Here is a 21,940-nt window from a genome sequence, read left to right on the forward strand (position 1 = left end):
GGCTCTTATGTCAATAAATTCTTCTCTATCACAGCTATATTTTTTGTCTCCTAATTCAAAATCTCAAAGATCCATTGTCAAATGTATTCTCCAGGTGCCTACTTGTACACATGCTCAGGTCCTACAATTCTAAGAGCATGTTTCCTTGTTCCTGCCAGAGCAGGGACTACTTTCCTTGGGCTGTGGTGCAACCTAATGTGAAGGTGGTACCGGAAGGTGGGTTAGCTCTTGAGGTGGACAAAGCTTGATCATGTGAGGTACCTGCCTCAGGTGTGCTCTTTGCAGATCTCCAGGTGAAAGGAGGCTGCTCTCTAGAAAGAGGGAGGATGTTACTTCTTCCAGTGTAGGGAAATTCAAAGGATCATAGGGATACAAGGTTCTTAGGTCTTTCTACAAGCAGGTCTCAAGGGCTCACTCTTATCCTATCAGGTCCCTGCTTTAGACATAGAAGTCACATCAAAGACCTCTTGTAGCTCTGTGTCTTTAACAGCAAATCCTGAACCTAATTTTCAATACAATCTGCCCTGTGGTTGCATTTAAAGCCAGTCAACCCCACAATCCTTATTATTCCCATCCCCCCACTACTGTTCAAGTGCAGAAATCAATGGTTCACCTTTTACCCATACCTCATTTCCATCTGATATGGGGGAGTCATACGATGGCGATGCTGACTGTAGGTGAGTCATTAGTTCCAGATCCCCATCCTCAGGGCCTACTTCCGATAGCAAATCCTGATGCCAATTCTCTTAGGTTAATTTCTTCCAGAAAGTAGAGCCTTGGCATACAGGCTTGCATTTAGGAAGTGGTAGTTGAGAGGTGATTCCATGGAGCTGGTGTGAGTTTCAAAAGAGTCTAACAGGTGGATGGAAAGGCAAACATAAAGGTTTATTATCAAGGAGCCACTGCTGTGGGCATCTAGAACACAATCATACAGTCCCTCCACCTAGTCAGTAGAATGCAACTAAAATCGTGCACTGGGGCATGGAAGGGTGGTGAATTTTTTTTTATTAAACTCCCATCCCGCATGCCTCAGAGATGACTGATTTTGTACTTGACCCTGAAAGTGAGTGCCTCCTTGTCTTTTGTGCCTCTAGGCACCTTACTTACCTCATCCTTAACCCAGCCCTGCCTCCCAGTCTGTTAATATATCAAGTTGTGTCTGTAAAGCAGACAATACTGTATTTTTTATTATTAATACATCAATGAATTCAGAGCAAGAAATTAACACCTACTAAATGTTTTTGTTTTTGGGGGGGTCTGTCGCCACTGTCTTTTCTTTCTTTTTTTTATTGAAATATAGTTGATATACAATGTTGTGTTAATTTCTGCTCTATAGCAAAGTGATTCAGATATATATACATTTTTAATATTCTTTTCCATTGTGGTTTATCATAGGATACCAAATATAGTTCTCTGTGCTATACAGTAGGACTTTTTTTAAAAATAATTTTTATAACTTTTTAAAAAATTTATTTATTTATTGGCTGCATTGGGTCTTTGTTGTTGCTCACGGGCTTTCTTTTAGTTGCGGCGAGCGGGGGCTACTCTTTGTTGTGGTGTGTGGGCTTCTCATTGCGGTGCCTTTTCTTGTTGTGGAGCACGGGTTCTAGGGGTGTGGGCTTCAGTAGTTGTGGCACGCAGGCTCAGTAGTTGTGGCTTGCGGGCTCTACAGCACAGGCTCAGTAGTTGTGGTGCATGAGCTTAGTTGCTCCGCGGCATGTGGGATCTTCCTGGACCAGGGCTCGAGACCGTATCCCCTGCATTGGCAGGTGGATTCTTAAGCACTGAGCCACCAGGGAAGACCCTCTACAGTAGGAACTTGTTGTTTATTCATTCCATATATAATAGCTTACATCTGCTAAGCTCAACCTCCCACTTCATTCCTCCCCCAACCACCTCCCCCTTGGCAACCACAAGTCTGTTCTCTCTGTCCATGAGTCTGTTTCCATTTTGTAGATAGGTTCATTTGTGTCATATTTTTGATTCCGTATATAAGTGATATTGTATGTTATTTGTTTTTCTCAACACCTAGTAAATGTTAAAAAATATTATATCTTTTCTGGTTTTGAGGAGGTAAACAGATGCTTTATTCAGGGGCTGGAGTGATGGATCCCAAATCAGGCAGGCCTTGAGCAAGGTTTCTGAAGAGTGGGGTTGTGGGATACAGGGAGATTCATTTTCTGCATGCCTGGGAGGGCTGAGAGAGTTGGGGTGGATCTTGAGCTGCCATTTGTGTTTTGGTACTTGATTTGGTTTTGCTCAATAACTATCAGCAGACAGTAGCCTCTTCTGCAGTGTAGCCATTTGGAGCCATTTAAAGAGAAGTAAAGCAAAGACATTACAGTGCTCTCTGACGTTTGTGAAAATGGGATTGTACGTGCATGGGGCTTAATAACTATTGAGAGGGAGAGACAATCATTGTGATTCTCCCTGGATGGCAAGTATGTGAAGTGTGACATTGGCACATCCTCTCTGAGAAAATGTAAGATGTGCCCTGAAAGAGCAAGGTCCGTGGGTAAGACTCAAAGGTCCTGCATTTGGCTACACTGTCAGATCTTACTTCCTTCCTTTTTGACAGTGTGATTCTTTGCTGCTTCTTTATTGACAGGTTGGTGTAGTCCTGCCCTTCTCTTTCCCTTTTTCCAACAACATTTTCCTTTACCATGTGTCGACTTCTCACCATTATCTTTCTCTTTTTACTTCTTAAATTTCCCTCTTTCTATACTTTTCCTTTGTTTATGCTCATGAGGTACAGTGTAAGAAAAACAAGTTATGGCTGGAAAGAGTGGTAACACTGTTGTTCTCTGCTAGTCAAGCACCCTGAGAGATGTCGTATTTACAGGGAATTTGGGGTGAGGGAAGAAAAAGGTGTAATGAGTGGGGAGGAGGGGGCTCCTATGGGGGGTGTCATTAAGCAAATGCTGCCTGGCCAGGGATCAAGCTAACAAGGCTGCAGCTAGACAAGCACCAAAGACAGAAATAAGAAGGGTGACATCTTAAGAATGGGGGGATAAATTTTTCAATTACATTTCTTATGCATATTAATGTTTTAGAGTTTGTCCCAGCCCTGAGGTTAAGGGGACAGGTCAAACACTGATATATGGAAGGAAGTGCAAAAGGAACAACAACTTTGATTTCCTACACAGGAGGTGGATGCCAACTGCCAACATCAAGGGCGAGACCCATACTTTATAGAAGGCAAAGTGTGTGCCTCTTTAATAAACGTCATGTTGAAGATTCAAAAAATAAACTATATAAATGGTTTAAAAAACTTAATGACCCTAATTAAATTCAGGTGTCTTAGGAGGTTGGGTTGTAGATTGGTGAAATGAATTTTGGTGGCTTTCTAAATTGTCACTGAGATGTTGATGTTTGTGACTTTGGGTATTATTCTTTTTTTTTTTTTTTTTTTTTTTTTGCGGTATGTGGGCCTTTCACTGCTGTGGCCTCTCCCGTTGCGGAGCACAGGCTCCGGATATGCAGGCTCAGCGGCCATGGCTCACGGGCCCAGCCGCTCTGCAGCATGTGGGATCTTCCCGGACCGGGGCACAAACCCGTGTCCCCTGCATCGGCAGGTGGACTCTCAACAACTGCGCCACCAGGGAAGCCCTTTTGGTATTATTCTAAATCAGGGGTTGGCATACTTTTTCTCTGGAGGACCAGATGGTAAATACGTTTGGCTTTGCAGGCCATTCTGTCTCTTTTGAGACTAGTCAACTCTGCACTTGGAGTGTGGTGAAGGTAGCCATAGACAATATATAAATGAATGGGTGTGACTATGTTTAATGAAATTTTACTTACAAAGACAGGAGGTAGGCTGGATTTGGCTCATGAGCTGTAGTTTGTCGTCCCCTGTTCTAAATTATCACCGAGATGCTGGTATCTGGCGAAGCACTGCTAAATCACATTTATTTTGTAGAACGGGGTTTTCAGTTTCCATGACAAGCATCTCTGGGGGCTGCATGAAAGAAAGTGCAGTCTCATTTAATTTATGTTTATTCCATCACATTCTGGCCCTATTCCACTCCCACACCAGTGGTCCAGATGTTGGGACATGACAACCAGTGCTCCAAACTGACCTAAAACCACCTTTATACATTGGAAAATGGTTGACTTAAAGTGTTATGGCACAAACTGCAGGAATTGCTTTCCCCTGAGTCATAGAAACAAGTCTTATTTCATCAAATAACATTTGGTTTAATACGCTCAGATTTGGTAAAGAGTTAACACAAATAATCATAGTGATGATGGTGGTGATGATGATGATAATGAAAACTGCTGTTAGTCATGGATTCTTTGATTTAGAGAAGCAACAAGGTTGAGTTTGCAAACAGCATTTTTGGGTTTTGGTATAACCTTCTCTACATAGGAAAGCTTCTGCCTTGGTGTTTGAAGGAGTCTTGCCCAGAGTTGGTGGGCAATAAATGTGTTCGGAGTTTCGTTTAGGTCTTCAGTTTTGCCACTGTGAGTTTTCCAATGTTACTTAAACTTAGAGCAGAGAAATTGGGGTATTGCCTCTGCAAAAAGAACTTTGAAGTTAAAAGTAATTGTTCTAAGGGCTAGCCCTAAATCTTTATTAAGTAAATATATTTGATTGACTTACTCGCACACCTATTGATGGCCTACTATATAAAAAAGGCCTCTGACAACTGCTGGGGGCTATCAAAATGCGAGAGACACATCCTCTGCCTTTCAGGAATTTACAGTCTATAATCAGCAATGAACGTGTGAAGTTCAGCAGCTGCTCACCCTTGGCTTCCCCAGGCCTTGGCTTCCCCTGGCCTTGGCTTCCCCAGGCCAGGCCAGTTTAGGGGTAACTGTACCTATAACACCTACAGTTAGAAACACGATGGCTCTTATTCCCACCACCAATGCTAGACTTCTAGGCCCATTCAAAGTGTCCCACAGTGATTTATTAGAGAGTGCTACAACCCCAGAGCATGCAATGGGGAAATTACCATTTCCATCCTCTTTTTTCCCCTCCTGTGGTGTGGCTGGCTGCTGAGCCAGCCGTGACTGTCTCTCTGTGATTCCTGGCACTAATTGTGCCATTACCCTCTGCCCTGGACTGTCCTGCTCTGGCAGACCACCAGTTCTGCAGATCTTGTTGGGGCATCCGCACACTTGACTGCACAGCTCTTTATAAAATGCTAATGTTTGTTAAATGCTGTATGCCATGCAAGGTGAGAAAAGCTGTATTTCAGAGTGCCTTCTGCGAGGAAGGTGGGGATGCCACGTCTGGGTTGGAGCTGGGCCATGATATTGAAAGGCTGTATTGCATAATGAAGAAAGCAAGGATTCTGGATCTAACTGCCTGGGCTGGCCCTGGCCCTGACAATCACAGGCTATGTAATCTTGGGCAAGTTACTTAGCCTCTCTGTGCCTTGGTTTCCTCATCTGTGAAATAATAAAAATGATAATACTGGGCTTCCCTGGCGGCGCAGTGGTTGAGAGTCCGCCTGCCGATGCAGGGGACACGGGTTCGTGCCCCGGTCCGGGAAGATCCCACGTGCCGCGGAGCGGCTGGGCCCGTGAGCCATGGCCGCTGAGCCTGCGCATCCGGAGCCTGTGCTCCGCAACGGGAGAGGCCACAGCAGTGAGAGGCCCGCGTACCGCAAAAAAAAAAATGATAATACTCATTTCATAAGTTTGCTGTGGGGATCAAATGAGTTAATCAATGTAGAGCACTTAGAACAGCAGCTGGCACCCAGGAAGCTCTATAGCAGCGCTATTTGCTATCACTGTTGCTGTTATTATCCCTTCAGCCCTCAGGGGGTATGGACAGGATCTGGGGCTGAGGACCTCCAATGCTGCTATCTCTGGGATTAAGCAGTTTCATTATGTTATAGAATTATAATGCACATGGCATTTTCTGTAACTGCCATGACTTGAGAAAAGTTGATAGGCCCAGCTTTTACACAGGTCTCTTTCAAACCTTAGAAAGACTCTAAGAGATGTTTCTTTTTCTTTTTTTTTTTAAATAAATTTATTTATTTATTTATTTATTTATTTATTTATTTATTGGCTGTGTTGGGTCTTCGTTGCCGTGTGTGGGCTTTCTCTAGTTGCCGGAGCGGGAAGTTCTCTTTGTTGTGGAGCACAGGCTCTAAGCACGTGGGCTGCAGCAGTTGTGGCTTGCAGGCTCTAGAGTGCAGGCTCAGTAGTTGTGGCACACGGGCTTAGTTGCTCCGCGGCATGTGGGATCTTCCTGGACCAGGGCTCGAACCCATGTCCCCTGCATTGGCAGTCAGATTCTTAAACACTGCACCACCAGGGAAGTCCCGAGATGTCTCTATTTTTGTGTCCGTTTTGTAGATAATGAAACTGAGGTTAACAAACATGCCCCGACTCATACACTTAGAAAATGGCAGAACTTAGATTCAAACCCAGATTCATTGGGCCCAGGACACTTGGCCATTGGGCAAAATGCCACACTGTTTTCTCCAGGGATATAGGGACAGCTCCTTTTCCCCATTCTTTATCCCACTTTGTCATATGCTCCCCAAGTTCTGTTACCTACTGTGTCCCATGTCTCTCAAATATTTGTGAATATATTTTGTGAATATCTCCCCATGCTGCCCTTCTTCAAGGACTTAGTCAAAGGCCAGAGGGGCGATGCTAGTGGGCCAGGCTGGTGGAGGCCAGTCTCTTTTCCTTTAGCCTGACTTCTATTTTGAAGGATGCTTAGTGGTTGTATGTAAGTAGATCCCTAAAGGGAGGAGGGGAGGGGATGGGTACAGTTTGAGCTCCAGCTGAGATCTAATTCTCTCTGTACTGCGGATTTGTACTTGCTCTGGATCTTGACATGTAAAAGGTTCCCAGAAACATTACACCACAGAAACTATATTTAGGCGGTTTTAATAGGGTAGCGTGGCTCCGCTGTATTCCTTAGGGTCCCACCAGGGAATACACGTCAGTGATTAGCAAGGCCGAGCGCTACACTGTTACTCCACTTGCTGGTGATTGGATTAAGAAGACTTCTTTCTTCTCAAAAATTAATTAATGGGTCAAATTCACAACAAACTCAGATACTTGACTTACTATTATTTTAATTGGAGGGCATTTACTGCAGACTTCACTCACTGTCATTTGACCTTCACCTGACTTGTGAGAGACTCTGCCGCCTGAGTCACATGCCACATCTCGGTCTGATGGAAACGTAGGCTCTAGATTTTGTTTTGCAGTGTCCCATGCTTCTTCCATACTTCCCTCTTTTTGTATTTCTTTTCTTCACATCTTCCTTTCCCCTCATTTTTCCCTAGAAAAACAAAGTAAGAAAACAGCTGTGAAGGTGCTTTGAAAGTTAAAGAGCTTTACAAACCTTTGGTGCTTGCAGAATACCAAGTGTCTTCCATGTCTCTGTTGTCCTTGAAGGGGGAGAGGGTTATGTGGTCAGTACCTGTTAAATGCCAGGCATTGCATGAGGCCTCTTGGTATATATTTTATTTAATTTTCATAATAACCTTGCAAGACTGTTATTCTTAACCTTATTCTATAGAAGAGGCATTTCAGGCTCAGAAAGATTATTAACTTGCCCCAAGCCAACAGCCAAGTAAGTGAAGAATCTGGAAGTAGTGAACTTACACTCTGAAATCTTTGCTCTTTTCACCCATTTTCCCTTGCCTTTCTAAGCTACGGTGCTCACTTATGGTGGGAAATAAGGAAGAATTAGCCAATTCAAGTAATAAGTAACACAGACTCGAATTTGGAGAAGCTGCTGCTTCAGTTGTAATCCCAGATCCCATTCAAACTTTACGGATTCCTCTCTGCAGCTTAGCTCTGCCAGGGCCTCTGCTACCCGCATTGCCCTCTACTTTGAACTCAGGAGGTTTCTGGGAAACATTTGTTTTATCATCTCCAAAACTGGAATTTGGGACAGAAGTTTCTCTTAATAAGTCAGTTTATCACTGGACAGTATAAGAATCACTAATACTATGCAAATTTATGCAAATCACCCATCTGCCTTAAGGGAGATTTAAAGTAAGATGGGGGCCACACCTTCGAGGTGTGTAGTCTGAATGGTCGCTTTCACTTCCATATGGGGTGGGGTGAGCCCTTTTCTTTGAGCCTTACTGAGACTTGTACAATTCTGAGTCCTTGACCGCATGTTAAGGTCTGGCCTTTTTGTACAGCATTCTCTGAAATACTGCCTAGATCATAAACAGGTTCTGACCAAGGTCAAAGACAGAGCCATATCATTTTTCAATTGGAAAAACTGCCTACTATGGACGGTCTTAGAGCTGTCAGGCATTTGGAGACTTTGTTGCGGGAAGGATGGATTCACATGAACCTGGGCAAAAGACATCGGCTGTTGATGCTAACAAGGGTGAGAGCAGAGGCTAAAACTGAGGATGGTCAGTGGTGGCAAGGGACAATCCGAGGGGCTCTCTGCCCCCTAAACTCCGTCAGCCTCCCTAAACTACTGTAAATAAGAAATAAACAAGCAAAATGTGAAAACCATTCAACAGATATTTTTCGACCTTTCTACTCAGTGTGGTTATCTACAGATCATCAGCGTCACCTGGGAGCTCGTTAGAAAAGCAGCCTCCCAGGATCCACCCCAGGCCTACTGAGTTAGAATCATGTCACGTGATTCTGCGCACAGCCACGAGCTGAAGGTCGGAGCAGCCGTTTTGTACCAGGAACTGTGGTCTTGAGGGCTGGGTGCAAGGCCTCTGCACACAGCACTCTATGAACAAGTGAAACTGGACGAAGCACCAAGGAAAAGAAAAAAAAGGTTAGACTTTATTTTATTACCCAGATTCTGTTTTTATTTCAGGAATTGTTAATGGGCTTTGCCAGTGACATTAAGTGAAGGATAAATGAATTAAGGGTTCTTCAAGGATAGGTGAATTAAGGGTTCAAAATTAAAACCGCTGTGAGGAGGATTTCTCTGGGGAAAGCTGCGTTGCGAATCCACCTAAACTAAGCAAGAGGAAGAAGTAGGGAGGTGCTCAGTCGCTTCATCTCAGATCTGAGGAGGAGACTTCTACCTGACCACCGAGAGAGCTTAGCATGTGACTCTAGTGGGTGGAAGGGTGTAGTAGCCGGCTGTCCGTCACCCACTAACCCATCCCCCCTGGGAAATCAAAGGAGCCAGAGAGACGGGATGGTGAGTGCCCTGGCAGAGGTGCAAAGCTGCGGTTGTGTCTGAATGGTCACGCTGCCCTCGGGTGGAATGCGGATCCTAGGAACCGGGTGCGGAACCAATGGCTGGGAATAATTTTAATAGGGGTCACCCAGGGGAGGAGACCATGGCAGTAAAAGGCTGTGAGGTGACATTGGTTGTTGCCGTGGGCCGGGGCGGGGAATAGGGAACAGAAGCGGAGTGTGCTTGGGAATGGGCAGCCCAGCGAGCGGCATTGATGGGTAAATGGGGGTTGTCATCAGAGGAACCTCGAAGGTGGTAGTCTCTAGAGAATTCGTAAAGCTACTCACCATGGAAATGTCAGTTCTAGATGTCTTCTAACACCAGGAAGAATAGCACTACCTTACTATGTAGTACTCACCAAGTAGGAATTTTCCTGCCCCTTTGCTTCCCCCTCACAGCTTCAACCCTGGGGGAGACACAGGTCAGAAATAGCAGGTAAGTTCTGGGAGAAAGAATTTAAAACAGAAGATGTTAACCCTGAGGTGCGGGAGCGTTTTGCTGCTGGTCCTGCGTAAGGGAGGGGTGTGTGGAAGGGAGGCTTTTGGGTGACGATTAATCTGTTCGTCACTATATCTGACTAGACACTTTTAAATACTGAACTGGGATTGCAGTTGGAATTTACAGTGATAGTAGATTGTCTTTCTAACCTAAGCATGACCGTAAAAGTCAAGGTTAAAGGAAGGACCTGACTGGGTTTAAAGAGACAATGGGAAAAAACACATTTTTGTGATTAAACCCCATAAGTCTTGCTTATTCAATGTGCCAGTCACAGTGAAGGATTGGCCGAAAGAGAAACACCTGTAAGTTCAGAGGAGCGTTAGCTAGAAGAGGACTTGATATGATTCAGCCTTTGATTATTTTGGTCAGTGTCTGGAAACACATTTTTCTATGGGGACCAAACTGTAGGTATGGGCAGTGCCTACTACATCAGCAGTTACCAAGGAGTGGTCGTTTTAAGGGATACAAAGGAAAGGAATTTTCAAAGAGTAAGATTTAAGCATTTGTTTTAATGTATTATATTAATCAGAATAAACTAAGTGCTGTCATAAACTATCTCAAAATCAAAGTGAGTTAAGAGAATAAAGGGTTATTTTTCACCTCACATCACAGTCCAATGTGGGCTTTAGTGGGGATGGGTTCTGTGTTCCACAGTCGTTCAGGGACTCAGACTCCCTGAGTTTGGGGGCTTTCAGTTCCTCTGGTCCTTGAGTCCGTTTCCTCCAGCCACAGACGGACAAAGAGGAGACATTGAGGATCACTGATGGTGCCAGGAATCACTTCCGTGGCACCGTCCCTTGGCCAGAGCCTGTGACGTGACCCTGCCTAACTGCAAGGGTTGCTGGGAAATGTCTGGTAGCTGTGTGACCAGTGAGCAAAGGAAACGGGGTGGGACTCACCACTGTCTCTCTTCATGGACACCTTATGAGAGATACAGCCCATCAAATCCCTAATTTCACAGACACAGTGCTGTTGCTTAGGTTGAAACTAAAGTTGTAGAGCCACTTCCTGCTGACCACATGAATCACCTGAAGGCCGGTTCCTGTGGGGAAGGAGTTGGGGTGTCCTTATCACTGCAGATAAGGACACTGAAGGATGTGGTGGGGAAAATGCCATTATGAAAACCCAGAATGATTCAGGTGTATTCAACCTCTGTAACTTTCTGCTTAGGGCATAGCAAAAGGGCAACAAAAATGAATTAAAACCCTCTTTCCCTTCAGGGCACTTTACTCTAATTAATCTTACAGTAAGGCTATTTAAAATGAAGCTTTCATTATTGACTTATCATCAACAGTAATTTCTTGCAAGAGAAAAACAGACTTTTCCAGAGTGGATTTTTAGAAATCAATTGGTGATTATTCTTTGTATTTCATTTTCATTTTTAAACTTAAAATTTTACTATTGAGTGATTAACAGCTATTTCTTGTGCACGAAAAATAGAATTTTTAGGTGTGCATTTTTGTTAAATGGTTATTATGCTTTGCATTTCATTTTTATTTTTATACTGTGAGAGCATTGACTTCTTTTCACTGCCTTTGTCTTTATCGTCACTTTCTGTACTTGAGGTGGGTCAGAGCTGACTTTGGAGCCAGGACACCTGGGGCAGAGCCAAGTCTGCCCCTCGCTAGCTGCCTGACTTTGAGCAAGTTTCCTAATCTCTCTATGCCTCAGTTTTCTCATCTATAAAACGACAGCAGTAACAGTACCTACCTCATAGGATCGTGGTGAGAATTCAATGAGGTGATATTTATAAAGTCTGTCATAGACTAAGTGCTATGTATGTTTTTGGTGTTAATCTTTGACAAGTGATAACTCAATTTCCTTTTGCAGTAGTTTCCATTTGGCATCATACTTTAAAGTAAAAAACAATGAGCCTTTTAAAAGAGAAACATTAATAAATAATAGCACAAGTTGTTGTAGAGTGCTATGGCCAGAACTGTGATATTGGTAAGCAGATAATTCAAGTGTGGACCGTGTCTCGTGATCGATGGCTTCCTTATAAATCAGGCAGTAGATTTGACTTGGAGTTTTTGCAAATCAATCAGCAATGAATGAAAGCCCTTTTCTAAGAGTAAGTATAGTGATTTGCTATACTTATTCTTGGAATAAAACCACCCTAAAACTGATACTTGAAGAGGCTTGGTTTCTGAACAAGTTGAGATATAGAACAACGCAAAGACAGGGACCATTTATTTCCTGTTTACTGTCAGAAGCCAGTAAAGGTAATGGCTTTGGCTGTACTGGCCTCATGGATTGCTAACAGCTGTGAACCCAGGAATTAGACAGAACTGCCTAACTGGGTTGGGGCAGGAATCCCCTGGGGGAAGAGGAGGCCCACCCAGTGGAGGCTCCGGGCACAGAGGAACAGAGAACTTGTGCCCAGAGTGAGCAGGTATACTCTCAAGAGAAAGAAAGTAGAGAATGGAGCAGAGCTTGCCTTTTCCATTTGCCCCGAATTTAACAATCCCCACTTGTCACTCCTCTTCCTCAGGGGTGAGAGTGTGCTTATGAAAAATTCCTTTTAGTGAAGGGGAAAACTGTCTCTCTCTAATAGAGGCCCAAACTGTTAGGGTGCTCTGTTGTTTGGTCTCCTTTGTAATCATATGACTTACAGTGTCTGCACTTCTCTTTCTAGTATTAATTAACTACATATGGCATTAATTAACTATATATGGCATCACTCACTGGAGTCTCCTCCACGAATCTGTCATTCTTCCTGGTGAGACTTCTGCTGCACCCACAGACAAATGGGGGGGCAAGTTAAGGTATTTTCTCTTTATCAGGAAGAAAAAGAAAAGTAGTGGAGCCCCTGCTTAAAAAAAAAATCAGTTCATGGGTGATTTAGTTGCTGTGATGCAACTGGTGTGTGTGTGTGTTCGAATAGACAGGAGGTGATTTTTTTATTTTTTGGCACTTTCAGATCATAAGAGAATTTAACATTAAGCAAACTCCCAAAATTGCTCCTGAGCCTTCCTAGATATTTAGGTAAATCTTTAGGTAAAGTGAGACACAGTAGTCTTTCATTGTTCATTTTACAAACTGCCAATAATCTACTTTCCATATCTTTTAAAGATATGCTTGTAAAATGACATAGCCTATTAATTTTTAATGAATGTTTCTAGATTTTAAGCACACAAAATTATCAACTAGTAATAGCATGTGTAATTTTCTGAAGCTGAAAAACAATAGCACAGTTGTTTATTTACGCTTTGGTCTGCTAAGCTTATCGTTACCAGACAAGGAAATAGCATATCATATTTTTACAAACTGTTCAACGGTAGTTATTAGTAGCAGTTCCTCACAAAGCCAGGTGGGAAGTAGTTTTATTTTTTTCAAAAGTTTGCTTTGGAAATGAAAACACTATTGCTTTATACAAAATTACTTTTGCAATATGGGAATTCTGATTTAAAAAAAAGAGACATTGTCTCTCCATAGCGCAGTGGTAACATTTTTAAGATTCTAATGACATACTCAGGAAACATTCATAAATCAGTTAAGTATCTAGCACAGTAATGTTTTACTCTGTGTGGCCTTAGGAAAATGATTTCACATTTCTATTTTCTACTTGGCTTTGAAGAAATAGAGATCATGGTAATCTATTAACATCTTTGAAGCTCTCTGGGATAAAGAATATGCTAATTATTCTTTTGATATTATAATATTTATACTTTATTTAAATATGACTTTTGAATTAGACCAGTCCATTCTGTTGAACTAATGACAAATTTGGAGATATGATTGGTGTGTCTTTGGGACACAGAATTTCCATGTCCTATGTAATCTCAAAATTTCCCTGGTCTTGTGATAATAACATGGCAGCTTCATTTTTAATGACCATGCTGTAAGGCACTGTTGACTCTTTTCTAGAGATTATATCATTTCATTGTTTTGGTTAACATTAGTTTGAAAAAATTGCAGCTCTAATTTTAGCTGTGGGGACAAATATTTGTGTTGTTGATGATTAACAAGACTTCTGAAGGTCAGATATAAATACATAAACTCTACTGCAATATTAGTTTGCATTTCCCCTTTTTTGGTAAGGGTGTGGAAAAAACCAGAACAAAGTATACCAAAAAGGGAATGATAGTTTGAAAGAATAAAGTTGTAATTTAGAAAAGGTAATTTCAAAAGATACCTTGAGTAATGCATATTCAATATGAAAAATACTGGTAATGCAGAAAAAAACAATCACTCAAATGTTCTATTACTTAAAGACAGTGTGTTAACAATCCTGAGAATATTCCAGATCTGGTTTTCTAGTACACTTTCCTTTTACATTGTTGTGATTATACTATTGATACTATTGTATGTGCTGCTTTTTTCATTTACTGTTAGAACATAAGCAATTTATAAATTGTCACAAACTTCTCACAAACTTTTCATTGGCAACATAATCTATTATCAAATGGTATAGAATAACAGATCATTCACCCTTATTAGTGTGATTGGTGCTCTGATATTTACTGAGTTTTGAGAGTTTATCCTCTCTCATTTATTCTCTCCTCTCTGCTTGGTCTGCTAAACAAAACTAAGGCTTTGGTGCATTTACTATAAAAGTTCTAAACCTGCCTGAGCAGGACTTCTGGTTCCAAAAGACAGAGCAGCATAAAACTCAGATGCAACATGGTAATTACATTATTTAATTATGAGACAGATATGTGCACATTTCTCTGTAAAGTGGATTTGTTCAAACTCAGTAGCTTCTGGATCCTAGGAGAAATTGAAATATTGTCTCTTGAGAAGGTGTGTGCTTCTGGCAACAAAAATGAAAATAAACAAGTGGGACTACATTAAACTAAGGAGGTACAGCACAGCAAACAACAAATTGAAAAGGTAACCTCCAAAATGGAAAAAAAAATTCACAAACCATATATCTAATGAGGTTAATATATAAAATATATAACTCATACAACTCAATAGCAAAAAAAAAGCAAATAATTCAACTTAAAGGTGGGCAAAGGACCTGAATAGACATTTTTCAAAAGAAGGCATATAAATGGCCAAGAGGTACATGAAAAGATGCTCAATATCACTCATCGCCAGGGAAATGCAAATCAGAACCACAATGAGATACCACCTCACACGTCTTAGAATGGCTATTATCCAAAAGACAAGAAATAGCAAGTGTTGGAGAAGGGTGGAGAAAAGGGAATACTTGTGTACTATTGGTGGGAATGTAAATTGGAGTAGTCATTACGGAAAACAGTATGGAGGTTCCTCAAAAAATCACAAATAGAACTACCAACTGACCCAAACATCCTACTCTAGGTATATATGTAAGAAGGAATTGGGAGGATTCCCTGGCAGTCCAGTGGTTAGGACTCCATGCCCTCACTGCCGAGGGCCTGGGTTCAATTCCTGGTTGCAGAACTAAGATCCTGCCACAAACCCATGTTCATTGCAGCATTATTCACAATAGCCAAGATATGGAAACAACCTAAGCGTCTGTCAGTCTATGAATGGATAAAGATGTAGTAGACACATACAGTGAAATGTTACTCAGCCTTGAGAAAGAAGGAAATCTTGCCACGTGTGACAAGATGGTTAAACCTTGAGGGTATTATGCTAAGTGAGATAAATCCAACAAAGACAAATACTGTATGACCTCACTTAAATGTGGAACCTAAAAAAGTCAGACATAAAAACAGAGTAGAATGGTGGTCACCAAAGGCTGGGGGGTGGAGGAATTGGGGAGATGTTGTTTAAGATGATGTTTACAGCTAGTAGATAAATAAGCATAGTGAATAATAGTCAATAATGCTGTACTATAAACTTCAAAGTTGCCAAGAGACTAGATCTTAATTGTTCTCATCACACACAAAAAACATTATAATTATGTAACATGATAGAGGTATTAGCTACCAGCTTGGGTAGTAAACATACATAGTATCTAAGTGTATCAAACCAACACATACATCTTAAACTTACACAGTGTTACATGATCTCAATTTTAAAAAATTAAAATACGAAAGTCCATTTTTAAAGAAAAACAAGGTGTGTGCTTGAGAGCCTCATGGCTTATGGTGGTAAATAGCTGCAGCAGCCCCAGGCTGAGTGCGATGTGGAAGACAGTACAGTATGTGGTAGTTTGTGAAAACCAATTCATCTAAATGAACTTTCAGGAGTTTTTAGATTTTTCCACAATTTTACCTCTTTCCCGATAAAGGTCTAACTCTTTTTTTTTTTTTTTTTTTTTTGCCGTACGCGGGCCTCTCACTGTTGTGGCCTCTCCCGTTGTGGAGCGCAGGCTCAGCGGCCATGGCTCACGGGCCCAGCCGCTCCGCGGCATGTGGGATCCTCCCGGACCAGGACACGAACCCACATCCCCTGCATCGGCAGGCGGACTCTCAACCACTGCACCACCAGGGAAGCCCAGGTCTAACTCTTTTTAATCAAGCTAACCATTTAGGGTCATTAATTAGGATCACTTAAAACTGAGTGTAAGGGACGGGGACGACGTTCTGTTCCGCCGCATCCAAAGGGGTGCAGCTCGGCGTTGTGGAGCAGAAAGAACACTCGAAGGGCTTTCCTGACATTGACAGTCGACGATTTAAAACCCCGCTAGAATTTGTAAGTGTGTGAAGCATTCCCAGACCCTTCAACCAACTCAACAGCAGCTACTTCCCTGTGACTGGGCCCTGATTAAGGTCCTCCCAAGAAAGACTTCATCGCATCCACGCTCAAGAGGACTCTGCCAGGTTTTCCTGACCCCTCTACATCGCTATCAAGTGCCAAGCCCTTAAGACTTGGGTATGTGTATTGCAACGGCAAGAGTGCCCACCAAAGACCCACTGGACCTGTCAGCTCCTCTGTTTCACCAAGCAGACATAATAACTTACCAGCAAAGCAGAGTGAGCCAGGTGCCTCTGCGTGATACCACCAGCTGATAACACACAAGAAAAAATCATTAACTTAGACTAGAACCCTACCTTTTCTTGAGAAGCTGGGATTGAAAGGAGCTATTCTGAGATCTGTGCTGCTAGTAAGTGACTGAAAACATAGACTGGATCAGTCCCTGAGTTCAGAGACTTGGTTGCAAGTGAGTGAAAAATAGACAACGAGAGGCTTCCCTGGTGGCGCAGTGGTTGAGAGTCCGCCTGCCAATGCAGGGGACACGGGCTCGTGCCCCAGTCCGGGAAGATCCCACATGCCGCGGAGCGGCTGGGCCCGTGAGCCATGGCCGCTGGGCCTGCGCGTCCGGAGCCTGTGCTCCGCAACGGGAGGGGCCGCGACGGTGAGAAGCCCGCGTACCGCAAAAAAAAAAAAAAAAATAGGCAACGAAATGTTGAAGAATTGCACAGAGGTGCAAGCCAAATTTTACCCTCTCCAAGTGATGGTGGCTGGACTGAGAAAGTGCTAAAGCAAACCTGTAATAGGGCTGGTTGTTTGGGTGTCTCTCTTTGTCATTGTGGCCTCTTACTGTTACATTGCTTTCTGTGTTGTCTCTCTAGGTCCCATTGTTCTCAGATAATTCACATTGCCCTGACTGGACAGCAATGGTTCCCTAGTTTAGAACTAGGCCACTGGTTGTACCAAACTGAACTGGTTGAGAATGAATGTTGCCAAGTATTCTTAGACCGTATTAACAGAGCTGATTATTGCCCTGAGTGTTATCCTGATAATCCTGCTAATAGAAGCCTTGTTCTTCCTTGGTCTTTCCCACTTGAGGGGGCTCCCCAAAATCTTACCAGGTGGACCTTTGAAAAAGCTTGCCACCCATTTCTTCTGGGTCCTCCACTGTTAGAAAAAGGATATATGAGTCTAGAGTTGCTGGTTTTAACCCTGCATTACAGTGAATCCTGATCAGAACAGACAAAACCTTGAACAAAAAACCTGGCCAAACAAATAACTTCTTAAACTTAAGATTTTCTTAAAGTAAAAATCATGGAGACTCTAGAGGGTTGTGTCCTAGTAGCCCAAGGAAGATGGAAAAATGACTCCTTTCTATATCTGATCCAGACTGTCACTGCTCTGGGAAGCTGCTTAAATTGTTGTTGGATCTGCTTCCGGGGTCTATGCATCTCTTCTTCAGCATGAATTTAATCAGCATTCCAAGCCAGACTGTTCATCTAGAACCTGACTAACCCATATTTCCTATGTCTTGGAATTAGCTTACTCCTAAAAATCTCCACAGCCTAATGATTGACATTATTATGACACGGTAGTCCTGGAGGAGAAGCCCCCTACTGTGTGTACTTTCATTATATTCTAGTGATAACTTTCGTGTGGGAAAGCATCCTTGTAGCTGAATTCTAGATTATTCCAGTAAAACAACTAGACATTTTAATAATAAACTATATTGTTTTAAATTCTACCTCATATATTAATTGGTGATAATTATATATATAATTTATTCATATATAACTATTCATCATTGGCTCTATTTAGCTCATCCTCAGTGTGGGTATGACGTGATCGATAACTGGTCACTGCCAGAGAAATCACATTCAATCAGGCAACCTATATAGGTGACATAAAAGCATGCAGAAATGCCTCTGTCTACATCTCCTTGGCTCTACATAAGCAAATACTATCCTGTCTTTGTGGTGACTGAATGTAGAATGTCCTCCCCTGGCAATGGAAAAGTACCTGTCCTAGGAGATAGGTGACTAAAGAAGTTACCCAGCTTGACTCCACATATATTATGAACAGTTTAGCGGAAGCATTTTTCTTAGAACTAAGAAAATGTTACCTGACATTGGCCTCATTCTGGCCTTCACTTGTTCATAAGAATCATGGAACTAGAGTTCAGGTAAGAAACTTAGAAAAAGCAGTTGAAAACATCTCAGAGGCCACTGAACAATTTTAAAATTCCACTTAAGATTCTAGATAATCCAGTGCTTGTGTAGCAACTCAATGTTCTCAAGGTCCCAGGTCCTTTCTATCTTTCCCCTCCGGGATCCTTATCACATTGGCTTTTTGTCCTCATAGTTCTCACCAAGTACAATGTAGCTTGTTGCTGCTCCAGACATTTCAATCCCAATCAAAGGCCGGAAGTAGGGAGCAAAAAGCTTTCTCCTTTCAGGTCTGTTTCTTTTATTGGGGAAGAAGATCTTTCTCAAAAGTCCCTCACAAATTTTTTCTTACATCTCATTACAGCAAGGATTTTTTCCATACATCCTTGAATCACAAGGGAGCCTGGGAAACCTGGCAGAGGGGAGTGGAGTTGGCATTGCCTGGATAGGGCACGTTGTCTCCCCTAATAAAATCAGAGCTCTTTTAGGAAGGAAGAAGGAAGGAATGAATGGCTGTTGGTATGCAACAAATCATGCCTGCCACATGTTGTTAAAAAGTCACTTGTTAGTCTGTTTAAAGAATGTATCCCAGAGATCTACCCTGTATCCGCCTTATGTCTGTCATGATGGAAGTTCTCTTCTGTTTTATTGCTGAATAAACTGTGTGGACTGCTAAAAAAATAAAAAACAAAACCAAAACTGAGTGTAGAAGATACTGTTGTAATTTGTGTGCAGTTTTCAAATTGACATCACTGTCATTTTGACACGCTTGTGACTATGTTGAGTACACTTGGCTCTGGTTCTGTGATTCCTATATAGATGGTTAGGTGTTTTATCTTGTTCTCTAGGTGTTTTCTTCATTCTCTATATGTTATTTCCTTGCAGGGTCTGTCAGTCAGCCTTTCTTGTAATGATGCTGTGTAACGACCTCAAAACCTCAGAGGCTTACAACGAAGTACTTTTTTCCTTGCTCATGGGTCTGTGGTGTTCCCCTGGACTCAGGTAGCCTCAGGCTATGTTCAGGGCTGCTGCATGGGTCTCTTCTGGGGTTCAGACTGAATGCACAGTGACTACCTTAGTATATTTCCCTGTGGAACTGGCAGAAGTACAGGAGGGCAACCCAAATGCACAAACCCATTTTAAGTCTCTGCTTGTATTATTTGGGATAATTTTCAATGGGATATACTGATATCCCATTGAAAAAAGTGAGCCATATGGCTAAATCCAAGCTCAGGGGGTGTGGCAGTACAGTCCACACACTACCAGAATATGGCAAGGACATGTAATACTACTATAAGAGAGCGACAAATTGAGACCCATAATTATATTTACCATACAGTGTTTAACATGTTATATTTGGGGCTTAGCTATTTTTTTTCTCTATTGGTTTCTATTTTCATAAGGCAACTGGTCTCTTCTGTGCGTTTTAAAATGTCTTTTTCATCAGAGGCTTTTCCTCCCAGATAGTTTTGCATAAGTTTTATGGGCATCGAATACTTTGCTGTTACTCCTCATAGAATGTTTGAGTTGGAAGGTACCTTAGAGTTTCAGTTCTATCACTTTGCAGATCAGAAAACTGAAGTCCAGAGAGGTTAGGTGACTGGCATAAGAACACACAGCTAGCCAATGACAATATATTTTCACGTGCAAAGTGAGGAGCAGGACATTTTAAAGTTCCTTTTGACACTTATGTCCTGTCTCATTCTAAGCCAGTTCCCAGGGCCACTTCCCGGGAGGAGTTCAGCTGGCCTGCCTACTTTGGAAATACTAAGCACAGAATAATAGATGGCAAGGGCAGAGGGAGCACGAATGAGCCCCACGCCCCCTCGCCCTGCAAGCTGGCTGGCAGGCAGTGTCCGTCCTCCCCAGCAGGCGAGGCGGAGGCCTGGAGTGCTGGGCTCTGGGGAAGAGGCACAGGTCTTCTGAAGGTCAGGTGGATGACCTCTCCCTGAGAAAACCTTTTAAAATGGTTTCATGAATCCTCCCAGCTGCTATGAGATTATAGCAAGGTGTTTTCTGTGGACACTTGGGCATGGTTTTGAAAGCCCTTTGGTGTGAGAGAGAGTCATGAAATTAGGAAGTTTGAGATGATTTGTGTATGTGCAAGAGCAAATTAGTGTGTTTCCATATTTTAACGGAGCAGCAAGAGCACATCCATCTTGTCATTGTGTACAAAATTGTTAACAGTTTCATTTGTGTCACCTATCATCTGAGATTCCCAGTGAAACTGAGTAGTTCATCAACATCAGGTAATATTTATTAACAGTCTGTGCCTGTGCGTGTGTGCACAGGTGTAAGCCCCTCAGCTTGGTGCTTAACTGCTTCATTGGTTTCCTTCCATCCGCTGTGGCCAGGAGCCAGCTGTGCCTACTTGTTTCATTCTGCACATATGGTGCTTTCAAATGACACTATTTACATGCAAATTAAAAAAACAATCATTTTTTGGAGGAAGAACCAAATTTCAGTTGGTTGTTTTTGCTGCCTGAGAAGTTCTTTCCATCACCTATCTGCTCTTAGTGCTTTTGTGTATACGATTGTGATACGTTACAGTGATGTCAATTTGAAACAAGTTGCATAGATAGGATGATAACACTTCGAATCATTTCTAACTTTGACTGAAAAAAAAGTTATATAAAACTTAAAATGCCCACATCAGAATTAGCAGCAGTTTACTGTGCAGCTGAGGTGATCAAGCAAATGCTCATGGACCTGATGAAAATAAGAAATGATTATTTATCAGAAATGAAACCTGCAATACAAGGGTGGAGAATTTTACTCTGTAGAAATAAAAAGTTAAATATTTTTATTATTAATATAATTATTCATAAGTTCACTGCAGAAATATTTTTATACTATAAGTTATGTATCACTTTCAGTAATTTAATTGTTTAGAAATCAACTTGGTATTTCACTGTGTTCCTTTTTCAAAGGAATGAGATTTGTTCTTTTTCATCTAGTGGTTTCTAGTCCAACTGATTTCTGAGTCACTTTCCTGCAGCTGATATTTCTGACAGAATTTATAGTGCTGTGTCATGAATGATTTAGGATTTTTAACTGTACTTGACCACCACATGGCCAGATTGGTTAAATGACCTGAATGTGTAAAGTTGGCCAGAAATTCTGATGACTTCACTGTGGTCAGTTGAATCACTGGGAGTAAACATGGTGGCAAACTCTTGAATCTTTTTTTTTCCTTTCTTTCTTTACTCACATTGGGGCCTCAGTGAATGCTTCCTAAATGACTGGAGTCTTTGAGCTTCTTTTAGATTACCTAAGAGAAACCTGAGGGCTGAGCACACACGTGAAAGCCATAGACAAAACATGAAAGTTTGTTTGCCAAGATTTTTCTATTTTTTCATTGATCCAAACCTGGCAGGCATTCAAAGTTGTATCCATACATATAAACTGACTAGGGAAGGCTATGGCTACATTTAATGGAAATATTAGCAGATAACATTTATTGAGCACTTACAAAATGCCAAGTTGTGTGATAAGCGTACATCATCTCTTTTAAATCCGGTTAACAACCCTTTGAGGCAAGGAGCTCATTTAATAT

General features: G+C 42.0%; 1 protein-coding gene and 1 pseudogene across 1 annotated transcript in view; both read left to right on the plus strand.

Moving 5' to 3' along the window:
• SLC35F4 (solute carrier family 35 member F4) overlaps nucleotides 1-21,940 on the plus strand; it is a 281,919-nt gene that overhangs the window by 68,175 nt on the left and 191,804 nt on the right. The window lies entirely within an intron of this gene.
• On the plus strand, nucleotides 659-17,523 carry LOC132524268 (torsin-1A-interacting protein 2-like; annotated as a pseudogene).

The sequence above is a fragment of the Lagenorhynchus albirostris genome, chromosome 1, assembly GCF_949774975.1.
Source record: "Lagenorhynchus albirostris chromosome 1, mLagAlb1.1, whole genome shotgun sequence".
Lineage (NCBI taxonomy): Eukaryota > Metazoa > Chordata > Mammalia > Artiodactyla > Delphinidae > Lagenorhynchus > Lagenorhynchus albirostris.